This window comes from Mus caroli, unplaced genomic scaffold (assembly GCF_978045245.1).
Source record: "Mus caroli unplaced genomic scaffold, Mus_caroli_1 scaffold_9, whole genome shotgun sequence".
Taxonomy (NCBI): domain Eukaryota; kingdom Metazoa; phylum Chordata; class Mammalia; order Rodentia; family Muridae; genus Mus; species Mus caroli.
In genome coordinates, this window is record NW_028227264.1 from 80866127 (window position 1) to 80891306 (window position 25180).

At 38.9% G+C, this 25180-nt stretch overlaps 1 long non-coding RNA gene and 1 pseudogene across 1 annotated transcript; one reads left to right on the forward strand and one right to left on the reverse strand.

Annotated features, from left to right (window-relative positions):
• Positions 1-2682: 2682 nt before the first annotated feature.
• LOC147002693 (uncharacterized) lies at positions 2683-15367 on the forward strand. Its single transcript, XR_015048444.1, has 4 exons — positions 2683-2750; positions 10520-10755; positions 14178-14236; positions 15207-15367. It is a non-coding gene; the product is annotated as an uncharacterized LOC147002693 (long non-coding RNA).
• A 1099-nt stretch (positions 15368-16466) lies between these two features.
• Positions 16467-18773, reverse strand: LOC110303101 (uncharacterized; annotated as a pseudogene).
• Positions 18774-25180: the final 6407 nt, after the last annotated feature.

The following is a 25180-nucleotide window of genomic DNA, read 5'->3' on the forward strand; positions in this document are numbered from 1 at the left end:
CACTTGGGAGGCAGAGGCAGGCACATTTCTGAGTTCGAGGCCAGCCTGGTCTACAAAGTGAGTTCTAGGACAGCCAGGACTATACAGAGAAACCCTGTTTCAAAAAAAAAAAAAAAAAAAAAAGAAAAATTAATGTTTATCAAAATATAAAGTTCTGTTTAAATCTTACATTGTCCTTTTATTGTTTGATTTAAAGATAGGTTATATATATATATATATATATATATATATATATATAAATATATTATATATATATATATATATATAATCTATCTTACCTAGTCATAGTATTGTATCCTAGTTAGGATTTTACTGTTGTAAATAGACACCATGACCAAGGCAACTCTTATAAGGACAACATTTCATTGGGGATAGCTTACAAGTTCAGAGGTTCAGTCCATTATCATCAAGGCAGAAGCAAGAAGCATGTCAGCATCCAGGCAGGCATGGTGTAGGAGGAGGCAAGAGTTCTACATCTTGTTCTGAAGGCAAATGAGAATACTGGTCTTCACATGGTTAGGAGGGGATGGTCTTAAGGCCCATGTCCACAGTGACACACTTCCTCCAACAAGGGCATACTGCCAAATAGTGCCACTCTCAGGGCTAAGCATATCAAAACTACCACATGTTATACACTTGTAATTTCATCCCAATCAACAATCTGGCCCATATAGTGAGTTTTAGGATGTCCATAATTATGTAGAAAGATCCTGTCTCAAAAAAATCCAAAAATGGTGTTTGGAAAGACTGTTGCTTACACACATGGGAATGCACAACTGTCTATAAGTCCAGATTTGGGATATCTAACACTCAAGATATATATGCAGGCAAAACAGCTATGCATGCAAAATAATCATTTCTTATATACCATTGTGCAACTTTTCCTAATATAATCTGAACTCATCTCAACACAAAATCTTTCATTGTCTTTACTCACATCTAGAGAACTGTGTTAACAAATACAATAAGCACCAATATGCAGTCTCCATTCACCAACAGTGAATCCCATTCAGTTCTTCAGTGCCTAAACAGCAAGGACTTTTATCACCTACAAGTGGGATAAGGCAGAATGAGTAAAGGGGCATTTTCATTTTCTGCATTATAATGACATGTTTGGGAGCTGGAGAGTTGAGTCAATGGTATTTCTGCTGTTGAGTATCCAAGTTTGGTTCCTAGCACTCACATCAACTGGCACAGAAGTATCTAATTCCTGGTCCATGACATCTGATGAACTTTTCTGCCTTCCTTGGGAATCTGGTATTATGTCGTATAAATAAATAAATAAATAAATAAATAAATAAATAAATAAATAACCATATATGTTTGTGTGTGTGTATATGTGTGTGTGTGTACATATTTGTGTGTTACTCTATTTTAAAAGGGTTTTTCATGTGTATTTTTACTTTTTAATTAAAATTAAACACATTTAATTAATGTATATTGGAGCACTGTACTGGAATGGTGGCAAGAGGAGAGTTTTGAGTGCTTGTGTGAACACTCAAAGAAAATGACTGTTTTGAGCTAGATTTCTTAAAAAGACAGTATTGAGCCAGGCATGATGGCACATGCCTTTTGTAGCAGCACTTGGGAGGCAGAGGCGGGTGGATTTCTGAGTTCAAAGCCAGCCTGGTCTACAGAGTGAGTTCCAGGACAGCCAGGGCTACACAGAGAAACCCTGTTTTGAAAAACAAACAAACAAACAAAGACAGTATTGTTCCTGGATTGTGTTGTAAATGTATGGGCTTTTCTATGCCTGTTCTAGCTCCCAAATAATGAAATGGAAACTTTTGAGTTTTATTATGAACTTCTGACACTATAGCTGAGCTGATTCTCCATTAGTTCAATCTAAATTTACCCACCTAATCCTGACACTGGCCTACTTCCCAGGCTCATGGCCTGTTACCTACCATCTTAGTGGTGGTGTGGCTGTTCCTGCTCTATCCATGTCCTCATGGAAAGTCCCTCATCATCAGTCCTCTCTCCCTGCTTCTTCACTGGAATCAGAAGTACCACCTTACACTCACTTGCCTACAAATTTGGGTGTTTAGCTTTTAATCACAAGTGATGGAGAACAATTTTTACACAACATTGAGACAGGAGATGCGTCATAGAAATGGCAACGTCCTGAATGCAAGACTTCAACCAAATTTCCTGGTACAGAAACAAGCATTTGAATATGCATTGCACAAAACGTTTTTGTTTGTTTGTTTGATTGATTGTTCTTTTTGTTTGTTTTTTGTTTTGTTTCCTCCAGTATACCAGTTAGAGCTGAATTTAATCCCTATTAATCATATTGGTTAAACTATCCTTTATATACTTATGTGGAACAATATTTTTGTTCCACATGACTAGTCTTTGTGATTTGTTTTGTGATCTAACTTGAACACATGAGATCTTTTTCTTTTTTTTTCTTTTTTCTTTCTCGAGACAGGGTTTCTCTGTGTAGCCCTGGCTGTCCTGGAACTCACTTTGTAGACCAGGCTGGCCTTGAACTCAGAAATCCGCCTGCCTCTGCCTCCCAAGTGCTGGGATTAAAGGTGTGCGCCACCACGCTCAGCTTCAAATGACCTTTCTTAAACATCAAAGTTTAAAGTCTGGGCCTTTAATAAAGCTGGCTATTACATGAAACTTTAATCTTCCTAACTTAGTGACTCCATCATTCTTCCAGGTCTCACCATCTCTAGAAGAGGCTTTGAACAGGAACCAGAAGACAGGTAGAACATAAGAGAATGAGAGCCTCAGGGAAGGAGGTGAGTGAGAAGAATGGAACAGATCTAGGAAAGTCTTTAAGCTAGTAACTTATTTTTTTTAAGTAGGAATACAATTATTAAAACTACAACTGTTAGATTACTTGTAAATTGTTTAGAACTCCTGGTTTCCAGAAGATGGAACTTTAGATGAAGAAGTATTGAAAAGATATTGAAAGGACATATAAATTAGAGGAAAAGACCCCTGTTCAAGTTTGGACCACTTATTAATGTGCACTGTTAACAGAACAATTAAGGAAGATAAGGATATCAATCATGAAGACATCATAGAGAATTTCATGAATAAATATAAATGTTATTATCAAACTTTAAAATTGGCAGAAGAAGCAAATAAGATGAATTTCTTTATACAGGCAAAATCTATTCAGGTGATGGCTCCTTCACCTTCCTAACTAGAGTTTCTTTTAGATACATATCCATTTTCTGGAAAAAAACAAAAACCAAAACCAAAAAAAAAAAAAAAAAAAAAAACCCAAAAAACTAAACCCTGGGAACATGTATTTGTTGAGTATTTTACTAATCAATATAATTTTTAATTCTCTCCATTTTGATGAGAATGTAGTGTGTGTGAAAAAGCTAACTTCATTTCCCAATTCCTTTATGGCCTCATGATCTGAGACTGGTATTTCCAGTACAAATTAAGCAAAATCAAAAATAAATTAACATTTAATTATGCAGTAACCAATCTATTTAAAACTATAGAAGGAGAGACAGCATTGGATAGTTCCTGCACATTTTTTTTTTGAGAGTCAAAAATAGTTATAGGTATTTGAATTCAGACCAAAATAGGCCTTTGTGTGTCATGTGGATTCATCATTGAGTCTAAAATTACTTATTTTTCTACTAAAATGTGTCCTACAAGAATTATAGCACAAAAGAATGAAGTTTTGGAATGAATTTATTTACACCATAGTGGTTAGAAAATATGAACCGGACAATGAGAGCTTTACAGACTTGTTTACCTTAATCCATAGCTATTCCTAAATCTAAATATTGAATAGTATTAGTTCTGAGGAACCGCCAGATTGATTTCCAGAGTAACCACTCTGTACCAGTTTGCAATCCCACCAGCAATGGAGTAGTGTCCTTCTTTCTTGACATCCTTGACAGCTTGTGTTGTCACTTGAGTTTTTGATCTCAGCCATCCTGATTGGAGTAAGGTGGACTCTCAGAATTGTTTTGATTTCCATTTCTCAGATGATTGAGGACTTTGAACATTTCTTTAAGTGCTTCTCTGCCATTCAAGATTCCTCTGTTGTGAATTCTCTGTTTAGCTCTATACCCCATTTCTTGATTAGGTTGCTTGGTTTTTTGGAGGTAGGTTCTTGAGTTCTTTATATATTTTGGACACTAGCCTTCTATCAGATATAGGGTTAGTGAAGGTTTTTTCCCCGATCTGAAGGTTGCTGATTTGTCTTTTGCTTTAACAGAAGAATTTGAGTTTCATAATGTTCCATTTATCAATTGTTGATCTTAGAGCCTGAGCCATTGGGATTCTGTTTAGGAAATTTCTACCCATGTCGATGTGTTTGAGGCTCTTTTTTACTTTCTCTTCTATTATATTCAGTGTATCTGGGTTTCAGCTGACATCCTTGATCCACTTGGACTTGAGGTCCCTATACCCTCCCCCGCCCTGCTCTCCTACCCACCCTCTCCCACTTCTTGGCCCTGGCATTCCCCAGTACTGGGGCATATAAAGTTTGCAAGACCAAGGGGTCTCTTTTCCCAATGATGGCCAACTAGGCCATCTTCTGCTATATATGCAGCTAGAGACACGAGCTCTGGGGATACTAGTTAGTTCATATTGTTGTTCCTCCTATAGGGTTGCAGACCCCTTCAGCTCCTTGGGTACTTTCTCTAGCTCCTCCATTGGGGGTCCTGTGTTCCATCCAATAGATGACTGTGAGCATCCACTTCTGTATTTTCCAGGCACTGGCACAGCCTCACAGGAGACAGCTATATCAGAGTCCTTTCAGCAAAATCTTGCTGGCATATGCAATAGTGTCTGGGTTTGGTGGCTGATTATGGGATGGATCCTTGGGTGGGGTAGTCTCTGGATGGTCCATTCTTTTGTCTTAGCTCCAAACTTTGTCTCTGTAACTCCTTCCATGTTTTGTTCCCTATTCTAAGGAGGAATGAAGTATCCACACTTTGGTCTTCCTTCTTGATTTTCTTCTGTTTTGCAAATAGTGTCTTGGGTATTCTAAGTTTCTGGACTAATATCCACTTATCAGTGAGTGCATATCAAGTGACTTCTTTTGTGATTGGGTTACCTCACTCAGGATGATATCATCCAGATACATCCTTTTGCCCAAGAATTTCATAAATTCATTGTTTTTAATAGCTCAGTAGTACTCCATTGTGTAAATGTACCACATTTTCTGTATCCATTCCTCTGTTGAGGGACATCTGGGTTCTTTCCAGCTTCTGGCTATTATAAATAGTGTCCCGTCCAGCAGGACCTAGTTATTCGTGGGTGCAAGGGGGACCACAAACCTGGGAGAAAATGGGAGGGAGAGAAAGGAGAAGCGGAGACCACGAAGGGGGTCCTATAAAGGTCTCAGTTTATTAGGCTGAAACGCCGGGTTTTTAAGCATACAGCAAGGGGAATAGGGAAGGGTTGAGGGGGAATTAACAAAGAACAAAGAAGTGGGCATCTGGGGACATGAAGGCCGAAGTCAGGCTCCAGGCGGCGGGCACTCTGCGTCTTATCTCCAGAATTTGGATCCTCCTTAACAGCCTTGGGTGTCAGGCTGGGCTCAGCATGTAACTCATGTCCTTGGAAGTCTTGGGAGTCAGGAAGAGATAGGGAAGAGGGAGTGTCGACCGGCTCCTTAGCACAAGGCCATTTGGCTTGTTAGGGTGGGAGACTGTGAAAGGCTTGCTTTCTCATGGTATGGTCTCCAACAAAATAGGGCTGCTATGAACATAGTGGAGCATGTTTCCTTATTACCAGTTGGAACATCTTCTGGGTATATGCCCAGAGAGGTATTGCTGGATCTTCCGGTAGTACTATGTCCAATTTTCTGAGGAACTGCCAGACTGACTTCCAAAGTAGTTGTACAAGCCTGCAATCCCACCAGCAATGGAGGAATGTTCCTCTTTCTCCACATCCTTGCCAGCATCTGCTGTCCCCTGAATTTTTGATCTTAGCCATTCAGACATGTGTGAGGTGGAATCTCATTGTTGTTTTGATTTGCATTTCTTTGATGATTAAGGATGTTGAACAAATTTTTCAGGTGTTTCTCAGCCCTTTGGCATTCCTCAGTTGAGAGTTCTTTGTTTAGCTCTGTACCCCATTTTTTAATGGGGTTCTTTGAATCTCTGGAGTCCAGCTTCTTGAGCTCTTTGTATTTTTTGGATATTAGTCCCCTATCAGATTTAGGATTGGTAAATGTCCTTTCCCAATCTGTTGGTGTGCTTTTTTGTCTTATTAACAGTGTCTTTTGCCTTACAGGAGCTTTGCAATTTTATGAGATCCCATTTGTCAATTCTTGATCTTATAGCACAAGCCAAGCAATGGCTGTATTTAAAGGAAACAAAATTTACTTCCCATAAGCAAGTATCCACCACTATTTGGCAGAATTCTGACCCACAAATTATCTGATTCCTTCCTGTACTTCAACACATTGTGTGTGTGTGTGTGTACATGTGTGTTTGACATAGGATGTTTTTGTTGCTCTGGATGGCCAGAAACTCACAATTTGGCCAAGGTTAGTGAAGTGTAAATTTCTGGTTTGTTTGGAGACTTACTTGTGTCATGTGATTTTTTTTCTGGAAGCTCTTATGAGAGGATGTTTTGGTTAAACAGATGCAGATGAGTAGCATTGCAAAAATCACTACCAATCAGGTCTTGTTTCAGTATCAAACTATTCCCAACATAGGAGACAGCTGTTCTGGCAACACCTCTCCCTTATAAAGAAAAAGGGGGAGTTGTGGGGTGGTGAGCTGTGCACAGGCAGCCTGGTCCCTGGTCAAGTGCAGGCTTTGAACCCCAGAGACCCAGTAGGTGACTTTCACCTGCAAGGAATGGCAAGTGTTTGGCCATGGCCCTTGGGCCCTAGCTACAGCCTTCCACAGCTCCCTGCAGAGAGGTGTGTGGCCATCAGTCTTGTAGGAGCAACACCAAATCCTCCCACATGCAAATAAGGTTTCCCCAAGCTCTCAGACCAAGCCAATGAGAAGTAACCATTGTCAGACCCTAACCCACCCCAAAACTGTATAAAAGAATCCTATCCAGAAGGATTAAAGGTGTGGGAGAGAAGCAAGCAGGAAGCAAGAGCAAAGAGTAAGAGAGCATGAGAGGGAGAAGTGAGTCAAACACCCCCTTTTATAGTGGACTGGGCCTTTCTACATGGCTGTTGCCAGGTAACTGTGGGGGTGGAGTCCAGATGGAATACCAGGGACTTGGGCTGTTGCCTTATGTGACTGAGGGCCACAGAATTATGGAGCTGGGGCCTAGTGTTTTGAGCCTGGTGTCTGGGAGCTTGGCAAACTTACTTCCATTCCTTGCAGAGTTATCTGCTAGGTTTCTGGGGTTTAAACCTAGATCAACCAGAAAACAGGCTGCCTTTCACAGTACCACAAGAACCCTTGTGAGAGAATGCTCTTGCATTGCTACCCCTTACAATGCTTTGCTGGTCTTCTCTGATCTTCTCTTGTCCTGACTTCATAGAAACACACCAGTGAACTTCTCATGGTATTCTGGTTGCTATTTGCCAATTCTGACTTGTGCTGATTTGGCAGAGCCTTCCAGTTTCTGCTCGATCCAGCTGGTGCTATTGATTGATGTTTGGTGTTTGCTGTTGGACTGGAATGCTATATCCTGACAATGAAGATTGGAATCACCCCAAAGAACTACTTCTAAACAGGTTCATAATGCCCTTGTCCTATTAACCATTTTTCTTCCCATCTTTGGTTGATGGGCTAGAAGAGAGGTTGAAGCATTAAAGAACCCTAATTAAAGTAGGTTTTGAGAAATCTAAGCTTACAGGTTAGTCTTGAAATTCCAGTGTTTTTCTTGAAAGGGGTAAGATCAAAGTGCGTTGAATATATTTATTATGTCAAAGTATAAAATCAAGATATATGGCAAGTTCCTCAAAAAGGGGAAAAATAAAGGGCAAGTGATCAATCCATGGTCTTTATATCAATTCTTGCCTTCAAATTCCAGGACTTGTTTTTCTGTCCAGTCTGTTTTTGATGGTGAACAGTGATATGGAAGAATAAACCAGACTACCCCTCCCCCACTCCCTTTTTATTCAATTTATGATTTGAATTTATGTGTAAACTTGTGGTCAACTTTTCACCATGTGATCATGTATTCTGAAAAATGTGTAAGTGATAAGAACAAAGAGAGAGAGGGAGAACTGTACAGAAATGAACTGAACTGAACTCAGGAAGAATTTAGAAGTAAGGGCATAGCACTGGGAATAAAGGGATTGAGAGTAAGGAGATTAGGATTTATTGTTACATCAGAGCAGAAGGAAAGAGCAAGATTAGGAAAAGAAGAGAGCAGGGTGAACTTTTTGGAGGACTTTTATAGAATCTTTTTGGAGAACTAAGAACTTAGAAATAAAATCTAAAACCACTGTTCAACGTGTCCCTCTTTCTTCCTGTGACTTCAACCAGCAGACTTGGCTATTTTACTCCCAGAAACTGTGCAGCTCTATCTTACTTAATCATTCCCTGCTCTTTTATAATGAGGTGCTAAGTGTCAGAGACTGTAGTTTCTCACCCAAAAGAACCCAGGAAGGTCAGCTACAATAGCAAAGTGACTTAGACTTAAGATAGGTAAATGTTTTATTATTAAACAGCAACCCTAAATATCTCATAAGACTAAGTCTTACCCCCAACAACACTCTTCCACCCCCCTCTGCCTCAAGAAGAACCAAAAAGAACAGCCTGGCTGGGCCCTGGCAATTCACCATTGACACTACCTTATATAGGCATCACTGTTGTAATTCACTAAACATCATTTGGTTATGTGAGACTTTTTTTTTTTTTTTTTTGAAAAGCAATTGTCCTAGGGTTTTACTGCTGCAAACAGACATCAAGACCAAGTCTTATAAGGACAACATTTAATTGACACTGGCTTACAGGTTCAGAGGTTCAGTCCATTATCACCAAGGTGGGAACATGGCAGCATCCAGGCAGGCATGGTGCAGGATTTAGCAGGAATGTGTGTTGGGAAGGAATCTAAAATGTATGTTTCTGTTTTGGCAGGTTTGATGAGGTTGGCTAAGAGGTGGTAGGACTATGCCTTGAAGTAATATGGTCCTTTGACATCAGAAATAAGTTTCTCTGTGAGTGAGTGAGGCAAGATTGGATTTTCCAATGCCATGTCTTCTTCTATAGTTTTAAATACATCAACTAGTATATACTTATATGCTAAACATTTTTATTTTTCTGAAGTTTCACTGAGAATATTAATCATATCTGATGAGTCCAAGAAGGAATAGATAAATGAAGTTAGCTTTTTAATATGTCAGTCTTGCTGTGGCTGCTCCAACTACCCCGATTTCATGCCTTACAGCCATGTCGGGTAGTGTTGGCCCTGTAAGGATCAGTGCTAACAGGTGGCATATACCAAGAAGAGGGATCTAAAACATAGTGATTTAAGGGATGAGGGAGATTAATGGCAAGGGACTCTTTGCAATCCTATGGAGGCAAGCATAAAAAGGCAGAAGTGTACACTGAAAGTAAGTTTAGGGGAGACAGGATCAAAGGATCAACATTTGTTTTTAGAAGTTCTGTGAACTCCATTACTGGAGGAAGGAGTTAAAGTGGGACATTATTACTTGATAAAATACCTGGAATTCATCAGTGAACGTCAGTCTTCTTTCCCTGTAGTGGGAATCTCTGGATCACAGAGGTTGACCCAGTTAAGATGAACAATTCAGTAAGAATTAGGTACAAGATGATCAGAAAAAAACTCCTAGTGATGATTTTTAGCTTGTGAAAAAAATAAAGACAGTAATAGATAAAAATGACACAATTAAAATTTAAAAGGAAAAAGCAGAACACTGGAATGGAAGAGAAACTAGAAGCTGAAAATACATTATATAATGTCTCTCCCAGTAATGAGGCTGAGGGTTTTGCTCCCTAACCACTGGGTCCAATTTCCTCTGCTCCTAAAACCTACCCATCAAGTACACTTCCTGATAGCAGAGAAACTTCTTTGCTGCTTTAGTGCATCTCTTAGTGAGGCTATTAAACATGTTTCTTATCCTACAATAAAATAATTAAATTCTTCTAAGTCAGAGTACAAGTCTCCAAATCAGGAAGCACGGCATGGTGTCCAGGAAGTGGAAGATGACAGCAGTGAGTGAAACACTTCACTATGATAACCAGAGGCAATGAGTAGAAACTATATATCCATTTAACTTAAGACTATTGAGCGACAAAAGCAGACTTCTGTTCAATGTAGACTACCTTTTTACATTGGCTGTCCTTGATTGTATTTCTGGGGAAGCTTTTCTTCCCTCTGACTGGAAGATCTTACTTAACGTGGTGAAGACTGATTAATTCAGAAAGATGCCAGGACCAAGCTACCAGAAACCATCCAAATAATGTCCAGAGCTTTTGATGCTCAGTTATAGACTATATGTTCTCCTGGGGTATATGGACAAATCGATGCTTTGGCTTTATAAGTAGGGCATAATTTCTGGATTCTGGAAAAGACAGAGAAACTTTCTAAAGTTACCCAGTGGCCTGATGAGCAATATCAAGATTTTGTTTCCCATCTTTTGTAGGCAGCCAATCACCTGGTGGTTGATGAAGAGACAAGAATAACTGTAAAACAACATATGAGAATGCTGATGCTACATGCCAGAATCCCATCACTCTTAGAAAAAAGAAACAAAAAGAGGATTACATCTTCTTCTCTGTTCATATTGGATTTCATATGCTAAAGAGTTCTCTCTGCTGCTGCCCTCCAAGGCCAAAGGGTGTTTCAATTATCACTAGACATCCAAGAAGCAAAATAATGGTAATGTATGTTTTACATGTGGTCATCTTGTACATTTTAAATGACAATGTCTGCAAAGACAACAGAATGCTCTTCAGGTCATGATGGCTAAGATTCCAAGTTTATGCTCTCACTATAAACAAAGAAATCATTCGGTAAAAGAGTTATGATGCCTGAGTGGTTGTGAAGAATGATGCTTGTCTCAGGGAGAATGGGTGACAGCCCAAGGCACCACCAAAATTTGGAGTGCATCCAATAATAACTCAGAAGTATCCTCAGGAGTAAATGTATATCCAACAGCCCTCATTAGTTCATAATATTCCCATGCACCCAAACATTCCAGGTCAACCTCGGATAGTCCCAGATATTACTCCAGTGCTGCCTCCAGATTGATGCTAACACCAGAAACTAGCTCTGAACCATACCTACTGATAAATTTGGGCATTTGCCACAGGAAGTAGCTCAAATGATTACAGGCAAAAGTAGTGTGACCATGAAGGGATTGCAGATTTTTCTAGGAGTTATGGATTGGAATTATATTGGTCAGATTAACCTGATGGCTTCTGCTCCTGCTTACCTTTAAACTTTAGGAAAAGGCCACTGGATTGCTCAAATGTTATTTATTCCAGTGCCATTGTTTAGCTGGGTAATGTCTGCTTAGGAACAGGGCTCAGAATGTTTTGGGTCCTCAGACATGTGCTGAATGGAATTACTAAAGAGGGACCCACCATGCTTCTGTGGATAATTGGCAAGAAATTTGAGGGATTGCTGGATCCTGGAACCAATATTTTAGTTCTTTCTTATCAATCTTGGCCCTCCCACTGGTCTCTTCAGTGCACTCAAGCAAAGATCTAAGTAGTAGAACTTTCCCATGGGCTTCAACAAAGTTTAAAAATCATTAATTAGGAAACTGATGAGGGTCAATCAGGTTCTTTCCACATTATAAGTAAGGATGTCAGCCCCATAATCTTCTTAGTGGGGAGGTCGCCCCAAAAGCCTCCTATCCCAGCTGTGATGTGAGGGGGGCTTAGCTATTCACCAAAGGGTCCTGCATATGAGCTGCAGTGCTGGCAGTTAATTTATGTATTTCTGGAAATGGTATGTGAAAAGATGCAGGAAAACACTGAAATTTTAAATCCCATCTATAATCTAATAGACAAGATTTGGCGTATTTCTCCCAGATCTGCCACAAAATGTCATACTGACCTGACCCTATAACCTGGCTTTCTGAGGATCCCATGTGAGTGAATGAACAGACCCTTAAAAAAGAAAAGAGTAGCGACCCAGTCATTATTCTTGGAACAACCGTCTATGAAATTCTCCCATTTTGGTGATTAGAAAAATGACATTTGCTGCAGAATCTAGGTGCCACCCCCTTCCCCTGTGGATCATCAGCTGATGTTGGTCCATGAGGGCAAAGGGAGCAGAGACAATGGCTGGGGAGTTTGGAAACACTGGCGGTATGTATGGAAATGGTGACACCAGGACCAGTTATGCAAAGGAAGATCAACTTTACTTGGGGTGATTCAAGGCATAAACAATTTTGGGGACAGGAGTGAGAATATCTAGGATTTGCATAGGTCATTGGCTGAAGGTTTACAGGACCAAAATGTGTCATGAACATAGAGATGTATTCTAAGAATCTCAGATACTAGCTTAACTGCTATTTATCAGGAGAGAGTTGAACTTGTAATCTAAGGCTGTGTTAGACTCTGCATGTATAAGTATGTGGGTTTTTTAACACCTCAAACAAGGTCAGAGAAAGGGGAGTGCCATCAATGTAGGCAGTCTGCCATATTGCACAGAGCTCAGAACACTTGGTAGCATTCAACTTTAATAAGCAGGGTTTTCCCACAGATCTATGTTGAGTAAACGTCAACATGGCCCCTTAGAAGAAAAACATATTTGCCACCCAGGAGTTACTCTTGGAACACTTGGAAAAAGAGCATACTGTGACAGTCCATGGAATTCACCTATTTTGTGATTAAGAGTGGTCAGAAAAATGGCATATTCTGCAGGATCCATGTTCAGTAAATGCCACCATGAAGTTAATGGGACCTTTACAACCAAGCCTTCCAACAACTGTTACTATTTCCTAAGGAGCAGTCCTCTTATAATGTTAGACTTAATGGACTGTTTCTACACTATACCATTGTATCCTAAAGATTGTTCAAAAAATGCTTTTAGTTTACCTTCTCTTAACTTGTCTGAAACAATAAAACGAAATCATTTGGAAATTTTACCTTAAAGAATGACAAGTATCCCAATTTTGTGTCAAAAATTTCTGCCAGGCAGTGGTGGCTCATACCTTTAATCCCAGCATTTGGGAGGCAGAGGCAGGCAGATTTCAGAGTTTGAGGCCAGCCTGGTCTACAGAGTGAGTTCCAGGACAACTAGGGCTACACAGAGAAACCCTGTCTCGAAAAACCAAATCCAAAACCAAAAACAAAAACACCTTCCTGCTTGCAAACTTCAATAAAATTCAACACACTACTCCAATCTTAAATCTAGGAGAATTGATAGTCTTCAGCAATCATTCTTCAAGGTGTAGAGATCTTACACTAAATGGTTTTCAAAAACTGCTAAGAGATGGGAATTGAGTTAGTTGTATGTTAAAAATTCTGACATTAAACTCCAACCTTTATTTGGTGTGCTTTAAGGGAATATTGATCCTTCGTCTCCTAGAGAATGCATTGATTGTGCATATTTAGCATTGGAGCAAGGGGAGGTGCACTTGAAAAGGCTCCATTTCTGCATATCTCATTTCTCGTTACTCTTCCTATGTTGTTAGTTATTTTTTCTCCCAGCATCTTTATGGAATTATTCTGGGATAATGAGCCAATTTATGATTCCATGCTGGTTTATGGTTTTGGAACTGTCTAGGTACGTCTCAGAACAAACAAGGATTTGGTCAAGAGCAACTATAAATTTGTATTCCTTATGATAAAAACAACTGGAAATATTAATGTTTGTGTCAGATAACTTAGCACTGGCTTTTGCAACATATCCTGCCCCGACCTTCAGGGATAATCAGTGGGGACCCAGGGCAAGGGAGTGAGAGAGTGGGAGGAAAGGAGACAGGAAGAATGAGAGCAAGTCAATCATACTGATCAAGCTCTAAAAATGTTATTCAAGAGTGGCAATATAAGCATAAGCAAGATGAGGCTCCAAGAGAGGGGGGAAGAGCCCGGGGACTCTCTGAAAGTCAGGTGGCAATCTTCAGTTCCTGGAACCATCAGTCACAGTGTTCTCTTTTCCCATAAACATTCTTACTGCTATGACCACGAATGTTCTCTCAGGATTGTTTATGTAAGCTAGGAAATACCCACAAGGCCATGGCTGAGGCTATGTCTCCCGGCAATATCCCTTTCAAATTGATAGTCATCCTTTTTCCAGTAAACTTACTTATTTTAATCAAAATGTAATATTCTATTTTCTAACAGAGCCCAACATCAGCAGATACCCTCTGCACAAGTAGTGTATACAGATGCCACAAAACATGGTAAGGGTACCCTTATCTCTAAAGACGCTTCACATAGTTTTACCTGCACAGATTATTCAGTACAACAGTTGGAATTACACATGATTTACATTACTTTACAATGTTAACCATTACAGCCTCAAGAGAATCCAGTTGATTTTGTCCATATTAGGACACATTCTAATCTTCCAGGACCTTTGTTTGAGGGAAATACAAAGGCAGTTCCCTATCCTTTTTCATAGGAAATAACAACCTAAAGGAAGTAAGAATCTTATGCAAGCTTTCCCCCAAAATGCTTTAGCACTGAACAAATGGCTTTCACTACCCAAAAAGCAGATTGAATTGACAGTTAAGGAATGCCATTCACATGTAAAATAACATATCATCCCTTTACTCTCTTGTGACTTACCCAGGATAATTGCCAAATCATATTTGGTAAATGGATGTTACTTGTGCCCCCAGTTTTGAGAAGCTGAAGTATGTTCATGTCTATGTGGGCACTTCTTCATTGCTCATTTTTGCTAATCCCCTACCAGAAGAAGCAGTTAAGAATGTTTTTACATTTTTGCTCAGAGCTTTTGCTCTTTTAGGGCCCTGAAAAATATTAAAAACTGACAAATATCCTGTATACATTGAGAAGCCCATTAGGGCACATTGCCAAGAGTTTGATATACCCCACGTTACAGGCATTCCATATAACCCTCAGGGTCAATCTTTAGTGGAAAGTGCTAATTGTCAACTTAAACATTATTGAAAAATAAAGAATGGGGAGAAGAGAAATATGTATTTCTCACAATATTTTATCATGTATATATTCTTTGATTTAAAAAAAAATTTGGGCACAAATGACATCAGAACTAAAGAATGCTTTGGGAGTTATCTGAAAAAACTCAAGGTCATGTTCATTCGAAAAGATGTAATGCCAAGTCAAAGGAAGGACCCAGTTTTAGAAAGTCACTGGAGCTGAGGCTACACTTCTGTTTTTCTTTAGGACACTAAAAAACCCTTTGTGGACACCTGATAGTCTGAATTCACCTGATAGATGCATGAAGAGCTTCCAAAATATCTGCAGAGACTATACCTAAAGGAAAGGAAGAGAGCAGTGTTATGAGATTGTCAAGCCGTAAGACAATACTACAGTTCTAATTAGGTCAAGGTATATACAGTGAAAAAAATGGGCCTCATGGTACAGAAACATGTGTTGGTTTTTTTTTTTGTTTGTTTGTTTTGCATAGAAACACATGAAGGATACTTAACTGAATAACAACATCAAGTAATAATGAGTAATAAGCAGTGAATATAACTCCTATGTGCAACACCTGGGAGGAGCACAGAAATACAGTCCAAGAATGATCATTTGCTTCAAAGAAACTGAGGTCAAAAGAATTCTGTCTTGTTTTTTTGGAGTGTTCTCACAAGCACTCAGAATTCTTCTCACATGACTGAATTCCAAAACCATGTTCTGACAATGCACACCAATTTATTTAATTTAAAACAACTAACATTGAGATAAAGAAAGGTATTTTTAATATATGGACTTAAACAAACTACACACACACACACATACACACACACACACTAATTACAACTGGTAATCATATTCTATGTTCTCAATATTTTGGTTCATTTCTTTGCTTTGTTAGTTTCATCTCTTTAAAACTTTCTAACTGTATGTATACGCCTGTGACATAGTGTTCATGTGCCATAACTCATTGTCCCTTATTTTGAATTCAACAATACTTATATTATGTGTTGGTATGTCAGTGTGCATACAACCAAACTGTAGTATGCAGAGAAAAACTTGCATGAGTAAGGTGGGTATTCAAGAAAAGGAACTCAGGTCATGAAGCTTAGAACCAACAACTTTTACTCACGGAGACAATTCTCTGGCATTCATTTGTGTTTCTGAGAAATTGTTAAGAGCAAATACTTGTCAGAATAAAGTAATATAGTATAAAAAAATGACAGCATGAATATCATTTTCATTTGTAAATAGATTTTATTATTCAAATAGTCCTGTATTCCTTTATTTTTGGATGACAATATGTCTACAATTTGACAAGGAAATAATGTTTTAATGATGGAACTGTTCTAATCTTACTCATGTGCCAGTGAGAGCTCAGTGAGGAAAATTAATATGGTATGCAGAACTATACCTCATTTATTAATTTTCTGGGAAACATTTTGTCAGTATGAACCTTTTCATGCTTTTGAAGAGTACTAAGACATGCAAAGGCTTTACCTCATGGATTACATTCACAGGCTTTCTATCCAGTATGACTTCTTTCATGCCTGTGTAGAAGATTGTTACGTGCAAAGGTTTTACCACATTGACTGCATTCATATCATTTCTCTCCAGCATGATTTTTTTCTATGCAAGTCAAGACTCCTGCAATATGCAAAAGTTTTTCCACACTGACTACATTCATGGGGTTTCTCTCCAGTATGAATTCTTTCATGGTTCCCAAGATGACTGTTACTTCCAAAGACTTTACCACAATGAATACATTCATAGGGTTTCTCTCCAGTATGAATTCTTTCATGCTTCTTAAGCTGACTGCTACTTGCAAAGGCTTTACCACATTCAGTACATTCATATGACTTCTCTCCAGTATGAGTTCTTTCATGTATTTTAAGATACCTCTTACATGCAAACGCTTTACCGCATTGACAATATTCATAAGGTTTCTCTCCAGTATGATGTCTTTCATGCTTGTCAAGAGAACCTTTATGTGCAAAGGCTTTACTTCATTGATTACATTTATATGGTTTCTCTCCAGTATGAATCCTTTCATGTACTTGAGAGTATTATGATGTGCAAAGACTTCACCACATTGAGTACATTTATATGGTTTCTCTCCAGTATGAATTTTTTCCGTGTAAAGACTTTACCACATTGAGCACATTCCTAGGGTGACCCTCCAGTATGAATACATGAATACTTTCATGTATTTGAAGAGCACTGTTATTTGCATAGGCTTTACTGCATTGATTACATTTATACAGCTTCCTTCCAGTATGAAATTTTTTATGTATTTGGAGAGTACGGAAACATGTAAAAGCTTTACCACACTGATCACATTCATAGAGTTTGGAGTTCTTTCATGTATTTGAAGATGACTGGGACATGCAAGAGATTTACCACATTGGTGACATTTATACTTTTTCTCCCTAGTATTAGGACTACCTACTTGATGACTGTGACATGCAAAGACTTTATCTTCTTGGTTATATTCATTTGATTTCGTTTCCAAATGAGTTCTTTGCTGTAATTCTAAAGAGGCTTCATCACATTCATTACATTCATGAGATACTCCTCGTTATAGGTTTTCTTGTATATTTGAAGGTACCTGTGATGGGTAACGATTTTACAACTAGGCTTACATTTTACAGTTCCTTTTCCCATATGATATTTTTCATGTCTTTGAAGAGAATTCAGAGCTTTCCCATATTGATTGCATTCATATTTTGCTACTCTGTGATTCATAATATATGTGCAAAGTAAACCAGAACACATAGAAGATTTTCCACATTCCTCATATTCATAGGGCTTTTCTCCAATGACAGCATTTTGATGAATTCCCACTGAAGCTGTAAAACCAATTACTTGTAAACTTGTATCACATTAACCCCATCTTCTCATAGTTGGGTTGACTAAATATCTTCCAAGTGCTTTTGGAAAGAGAGAGGTATACTTCTTCTTTCCATATCCCTTAGGATCATGTGGCTTATACACAGAAAGATTCTTGATATACCTATTAAAGGAAGAATAACAAAGAAAAGTTGTATACAATGCATTCACAGTTTAACTTCTTGTTTCTCGCACATGTGGTATAGGGATTCAAGTTTCTTGACAACAACAGCCTTCCTGACACTCATAAACTGCCCCTCTGACTAAACTATGAATGATTTGCTTATAACAGGTCTTGGAGATGCACTAAAACCCCAATCAATGTGTATACTGGAATGGTGTAAACCTAAGTGAATGAGAGTTAAAAACATAGTTCTCATGTGGCTATGATTAAAATTATAATATCTGCTAATGCCTCATTCCCTTTCTTTGTCTCTTAGTAGAATACTCTGCAATACTCAAGTAGAATACTCAGACATTGAAGTGTAAAGTGGTGTGAGAATTTAATAATCCTCACAAAACTGTGCTTGTTTGCATAATTTTTTTTTCATTAAAACTTCAGGGTACATTAAAATATCCTCAGAAGCACACATGAATTGGCTTGTACATTAAAATTACCGCCCATGTCTTCTAGAACTTTCACAATGATCTTCAATACTGTGGTCTTCCCAATTGTAGCCTAAAATACAGCACCAGAAAATGTATATTACTGGAAATTATGCAAAATTTACATTATTACCTTCAGAGAACCTTAGAGCAATACCTGATGTATTCAATACATTCTTGCACTTTCATAATCAAAGTCACAAAAGAGCATCTAGCTTTAAGAAAGGCTTGATCCCTTGAGTTCAAAAGTGAAAGAAAATTCTCATAATTACCTTTACAAGAAGGGTTCCAGTAGGTTTCCAGCATCACATCCTTATAGAGAGTCTTCTGAGAAGAATCCAGTAAAGCCCACTCTTCCCAAGAGAAGTTCACATGCACATCCTCATAGGTCACCGCATCCTAAAGTATACCACATGTATGTATACTTATATATTTTTTACTGTATTTAAACTTTCTATATATTATACTTTATGTAAAGTTTCTATATTTGTAATAGAAATTGTAAGTGATAGTATTGTAAATATACACTTCATTGAAAATATATTTACATAATTTTGTGTGCTGAACATATTAATTCATAGAGATAAAAACACAATCACCAACTTATTTTAGAAGGAATTGGAAAAGGAGACTAATTCCTCTAATTTCTATACATACTAAATATGATATGGCATTGTAGGAGAAATGCCTAGTAACATACAAAGAGACATGCAAGCAGAGCAGCATTATTGAAGATGGATCAGCAAAATTGTATCAAAATTATTAACTTCAAAAATGGATTGAGAAATGGGTGTGGTGACGCTCACCTGTAATTCCAGAACTCAGGAGGCAGAGACTGTAGAATCTCTATGATTTCAAGGTCAACTTCTCCAAAGATTTAAACATTCACTCCAGAAACATACTTATCTATCAGAAAACTGGAGTGATTCTGTACAAACTCTAAGGATAAAATATTCTTATGAAAATCATATTTTAATATGCTACTGATAATAACTGCTAATAAGTTACTGATTGACAGATCAAAGAGTTCTCAAAACTTCTCAATTAGTAAATGATGGTTGTAATTAAAAAAAAACAAAACCAACAACACCAGCAGCAAAGACAATAGGCTATATAAAGATGATGCTACAATGGAGAAGACTTATTGCTTTTGCAGAGGACCTACATCAATTCCCAGCCCTGACTTTGAGGCTCCCAATCATTCCTATGTCCAAGCCAAGATAATCCAATGCTCTCTTTTGACTTCAGTGAACACCAGCCTTTCACATGGTTCACATCCATAATACAGGCAAAAGGCTCACGTATATAGTTTAAAAAAATTTTTTAAGAACCAAAAACATACATTATAGTAGGGAGAATGTTACACACATGCAGTTCAATCAGAGATCAATATCAATATCGTGCATACATGCTAACCTGGTGTAAAACATAATATTCTCTACCAAAGATCAAATGTGAATATGTAGGTAAAGCTCAAAACAATAGCAAATGGTCAATGTGTAGAAAAATCTAATTCTATAAGACAAAAATATAAATATAAAAGTATCAGGTTACTGAAATGGTTTCTGAAGAAAAACTGCTTGTATTTTACTGGATATTATTTAGGGATGGAGTCTACAATGGTGGTAACTGTATGGTTGCATGAGAAGGAAGTGCTCTGCTAAATTTTAACCACACAAAAAAAGACAATGTGATGAGAGTATTAACACTGAAAGCCCATCTACAGAGACCAAATTCCTCCAGGAAACATCCACCCCCTAAAGGTACCTTATCCACCCCCAATGAATGCTACAAACCAGAGACAAATGTGCAGATGCATCATCTTACCTGGGAGACATTTCATTCAGTCACCACATTTTCACACAGGTCATGACAGATTCACACTAACACATAATGCAAAATGCATTTATTCTAACTTCAGAGATTTCCATATTATGGCACAGTTTCAACACGAAGGAAAGTCCAGTGCCTCTTTTAACACTAAAGACAGCCTCTTAACTTTGACATCTTATAAAATTAAAACACAAATTGTATCGTCCCAATAGATAAAGGCACAGAATACACATTTTCTTTGTGAAGAAGGAAAGACTGGACCTAGGTAACCCTGAAACACTGCTGGGCAAACACCTATTTGTGTAGTTTGGTGCCTGACACCTGGGGATTATGTTTCAAAAGGCTCAGATAGCTGCTTCTGTCTGCAGCTTCTCACACACCTCATTCTGTGCCTCCTTCCACAGCTCACATGCAGATGTTCATGGGAGTTTTTTCAGAGCTTGGGTATATTAACATCTTGTGGTCTCAAAATGCAACTCAAAATGAATCATCATTGATTCATTTTAATAAAATATCCCAGCCTCCCCATTGGGGATTAGATTCTGGCAGATACGGATCAAACCATGCTGACACACACAGGAAGAATCCATGACCCTTAAAATATGTATATTTCTTCTTTCAAGGGAGAATAGCACATAGATGATAACAATAAATTAGGTTCTAGCTTGGGATAGATCCTGCCTCACTGGGGGTGGGGGGGGGCAGTAGCAGCAGGTTCTGTATGAATTGCTATCTGGGACTAGAAATCATCCTGTCCTTTCCTTCCATAGTTAAAAGCTTTGCTGGGTGGTGCAGTACCCTCACAACACATTTTCTATATATCCAAAGAAGGGCAGGTGTCTTCTCTTTAAGGACCCTAATCTCCCTGATAATTGATCAATCTGTTTCAGCACATGATTGCCATCTGAATTTACCTACACCTCCTTTTCTTCCTAAACCACATAGGTTACATTAATTTCTGTCCCTGTTGTTGCTTTTACCCCATGGACCTGCATGAGTCATGAGTAGTAAGTGTGCCACACAACTGAATATATATTTAACTGTACTGTTTATATCCTGGCACAATGAACTGGACTGCTGGTATCCTGAGAAACAGAAATTAGGAATGTCCCAAAGAACTACTTTTTAACACATCTACATCCCCTTGTCCTATTTACCATCTTTTCTCCCCTACCTTTAAACAGTGGTCTAGAAGTGGTGGAGTCAAAGAGTTTGAGAATCCTTATTAAAATAGGTTTTGAAAAATCTAAGCCTATATGGCTCTTCTAAATTTCTTGTCCAAATGGAGCAAGATAGTCTTACTGTCTAAAGTGCAGCTGTCCATCCCTCAGATCACCTACTTTGGACTACTACCCCAACCCACAAAACCATTACCTTGCACAGAAAACACATAATCCAGGCATCCTGTTGTCCTTTTCCATAAAGGAGATTTTATCATTCCTATGAATAGCTGCCTTCTTACATTCCTGAATCTTCTTTTTTTTTTTTTTTTTCCCTCTTTGCCTAACCACAAGCAGCCCTTGGTCCCTCACTTGAACCTCTTCTCACATCCATTACCAAGCCCCTTGAGAAGTTCCACCATGCCTTTCTTCAGACACAAAGCCTACATCTCCACTTGCTTTTCCGTCTACCTAAGAGAAAAAGAGGTATATATGCCCTCGGGGTCCTAGGAACTTCCTCTGCACCCAAGGTGTACCTGTCAAAAAAATTAGACATTAGGACTTGGCGATGGGTACCTTGTACACATGCTTTTCACCGAAAAGCTCCTTATCCCGAAAACTAACATTTGGTTCACCTACCACTATAGTCAATATCAACATCTTGTCCACCTCTTAACATATAAAGGCTTATAAACTCTATCTTCCTCGTGAGCTCTCTCTCTCTCCTGGTAGCACTAGCAGAAGATATCATACTTTCTAATCATGCCTACCCCTCAATATCTCAAATCTTCACTGGCAAAACAAACTTCTCATCTCATTTTTAAATTGAGACTATAGAAAAAATACTACCCCATCCCTCACACATATAGGATGGCACATTGCCTCAAACCGTCTATAGTTAGCACAACAACTTCAGCTCCCTTTTACACAAGGAGTGCTAAAAAACAGGATATGCCATACTGAGGCAGCTAAAACCCAGTTCCTCCTTTCCCATGTCACTAATCAACAGGCTGCACTTCTAGCCCTCATTGTGCCTTCCAATTACCACTAGGACAATCCCTAACTCTACACAGACTCCAAATAAGTGTTTCCCATCCTCCCGTTACACACTGGTATATGAAAAGAGTACAGACTACTTACTACAAAAGGAGAATCAATAACTACCTCAGACCAAAGTATGGCCATGATAAAAGTCACTCATCTCCCCATGGCTACAGGAATTGTTTATTGGCGATCCCACCAGACTGCTCATTCTATCATCTCTAAGGGAAATAACCAAACTGATGTGGAGGCTAGGGCTGAAGCCCTTGAAGGCCCAGGCCCATCTTTCCCACTGCAGTATGTCCTTGTATTACCACTCACGTCCCCACTATCATCCCTCAACATTCAACAAATTTTGTTTTATCTACACCAGCTTATACCAGCCTTTTCCTTCTAATAGCCAAACCTTGTCACTGCATTAAGGCCCACTGCAGCACACCCCTAAGGATTTGTGTTTCTTTTTGTTTTTCATTTACATCCCCAATGCTGTCCTCTCCCAGTCCCCCGTCATAGAGTCCCTCCTCCATCTTTCTCCTCTTCCTTGAGAGGGTGCCACCCCTGGGATATCCCCCCACCCTGTCACATCAAGTCTCTGCAGCATTAGGTACAGTCTATCCCATCGAGGCCAGAAAAGGTATCCCTGTTGGGGAATAGATTCAATAGCTTTACAACAGCCCTTGTTCCAGTTGTTGGGGGGGATCCAAACGAAGACTTAACTGCATGTCTACTGCATATGTGCGAAGGGCCTCCATCCAACTTGTGTTGGTGGGTCTCAGGGGTCTAGGTTATTTTACTCTGTTGGTCTTCCTGAAGCATTCTTATGCCCTTCAGGACTTTCATTTCTTCCCCCAACTCTTTCTTAAGAGTCTCTGACTTCCATCCAACATTTGGCTGTGGTTACCTGCATCTGTTTCAGCCAGTCGCTTGGTAGAGCCTGTCAGAGGACAGTTATGCTAAGGCTAGTACTTCAGAGACTAGCTAGAGCAATAAGACAAGGAAAGGAGACCAAGAGAATACGAATTGTTAAGAAATCAAGGTATCACGATTGGTGCATGATATGATAATATACATAAATCACTCCTAAAATTCTACCAGAGAATTCCTACAGCTGATTAACAACTTTCAGCAAAGTTGCTGGGTACAAAATTAAGTCAAAGAAATCAGTTGCCTTCCTTTATACAAATGATAAGTGGGCTGAGAAAGAAATTTGGGAGACAAACCTTTCACGATAGCCACTAATGATATAAAATGTCTAGGATTTGTAAATCTTAAGGGCTATTACTGCCACTTGTAAAATCTGCCAAATGTCAGCCCCCTAACCCCCACAACTTGTTATTGTGGTCCTACTTTTCCAACTCACTAGGCCAGAGGCTTTCTTCCAGAACTGACTGACAACTTCATTTTACCCATTTGCTTATAGTTGAATGTTAATTTTCTCCTGGTCTTGGTGGACATTTTCACAGGTGTGGGGGTGGGGTGGGGATAGTGGGGGTTAGGAGAGGCACTGCCAACCACATGAAAAAGAGCTCAACACAGTCTCTGACCTTTTTCTTTGGGAGATGAATCACCACCTCCCCCCAGTCAGACAATGCCCTATATTCATCTCCAACGGTTTTATCAGAACTCTTACAAGAACTTCACCTCAACTGCATAAAACTTCTACTGCTGGCTCTTCTTAGGCTGAGGGCCTTAATGACCTTATTCTATCTTGTCATCTGTTCTCATGCATGGACAAATGGTTCTGACTCCATCTTTCATCAAAAGCCTCACCTTTCCCTGATCACCTATTGACTCCCTCACTCTACCCCAAGTGACCTCTTTCCATCTTGCCATCTGTGCTCATGCAGGGAAATGGGTTTTATCAGTAAACACTACCATTTTCTCAACTGCAGGCACCTGTAAAGCATGATTAAAACCAAGAGAAAATATATCCTCAACCACTCGACCCTTGAGAGTAGAGGAGGTGATTCAATATTCCTCCAAGGCCACAAGCTCTTTAACATCTCCTCTCCTAACTAATACAAACCTGTCATTTCATCTTCTGCTTCAGACTGCTCTTGGCCTAATGGATCTTTAATATCATCTAACCTGGCTGCTTTGGGGATTGTTGGCAGTTGTTCCTCCTGGTATTAGCTCACTACTTCTGCTTACAGCTTGTCCTATAATTTTGACAAATAATCTTACCTCACCAGTCACCAACAGCCCAAGTTTAGTGTTGTCAAAATTCCCTACCTTTCCAATAGCACCATATTTGGCATGGCAAACTGTAAAACTTAAAAAGGCATCCAGGGCACATTTTATAGAGGTGTTACATTTCTTAGATTGGAACAAAACCTTAACCCTTGACAACCTATCTTATCCCCAGTGCCTACCATCACCTACTTGCTTTTTGCACACTTGTATTTCTCGTCCTCAAGTTGGGGTGATACATGGAAAAGAGCCCTAATGATTCCAATTGTTAACTCATTTGCTGCTGTAATAAAAGGGTAGTTGAAATCTTACCCTTTCTGTCTCTTACAGGAATAACTCTGGAAGTCACCAGTGGGACAGATGGAATAACAATATCCCTGAACTTGTATCATCAGTTTTCTTCCTGGTTCATCCTGGACTTACAATGTGTGCCTCAAACCATTTTCAGCCTTCAAGGACAAATCGTACATCTCAAAAAGGTGGCCTTTACCTCTTCGTCCAAGA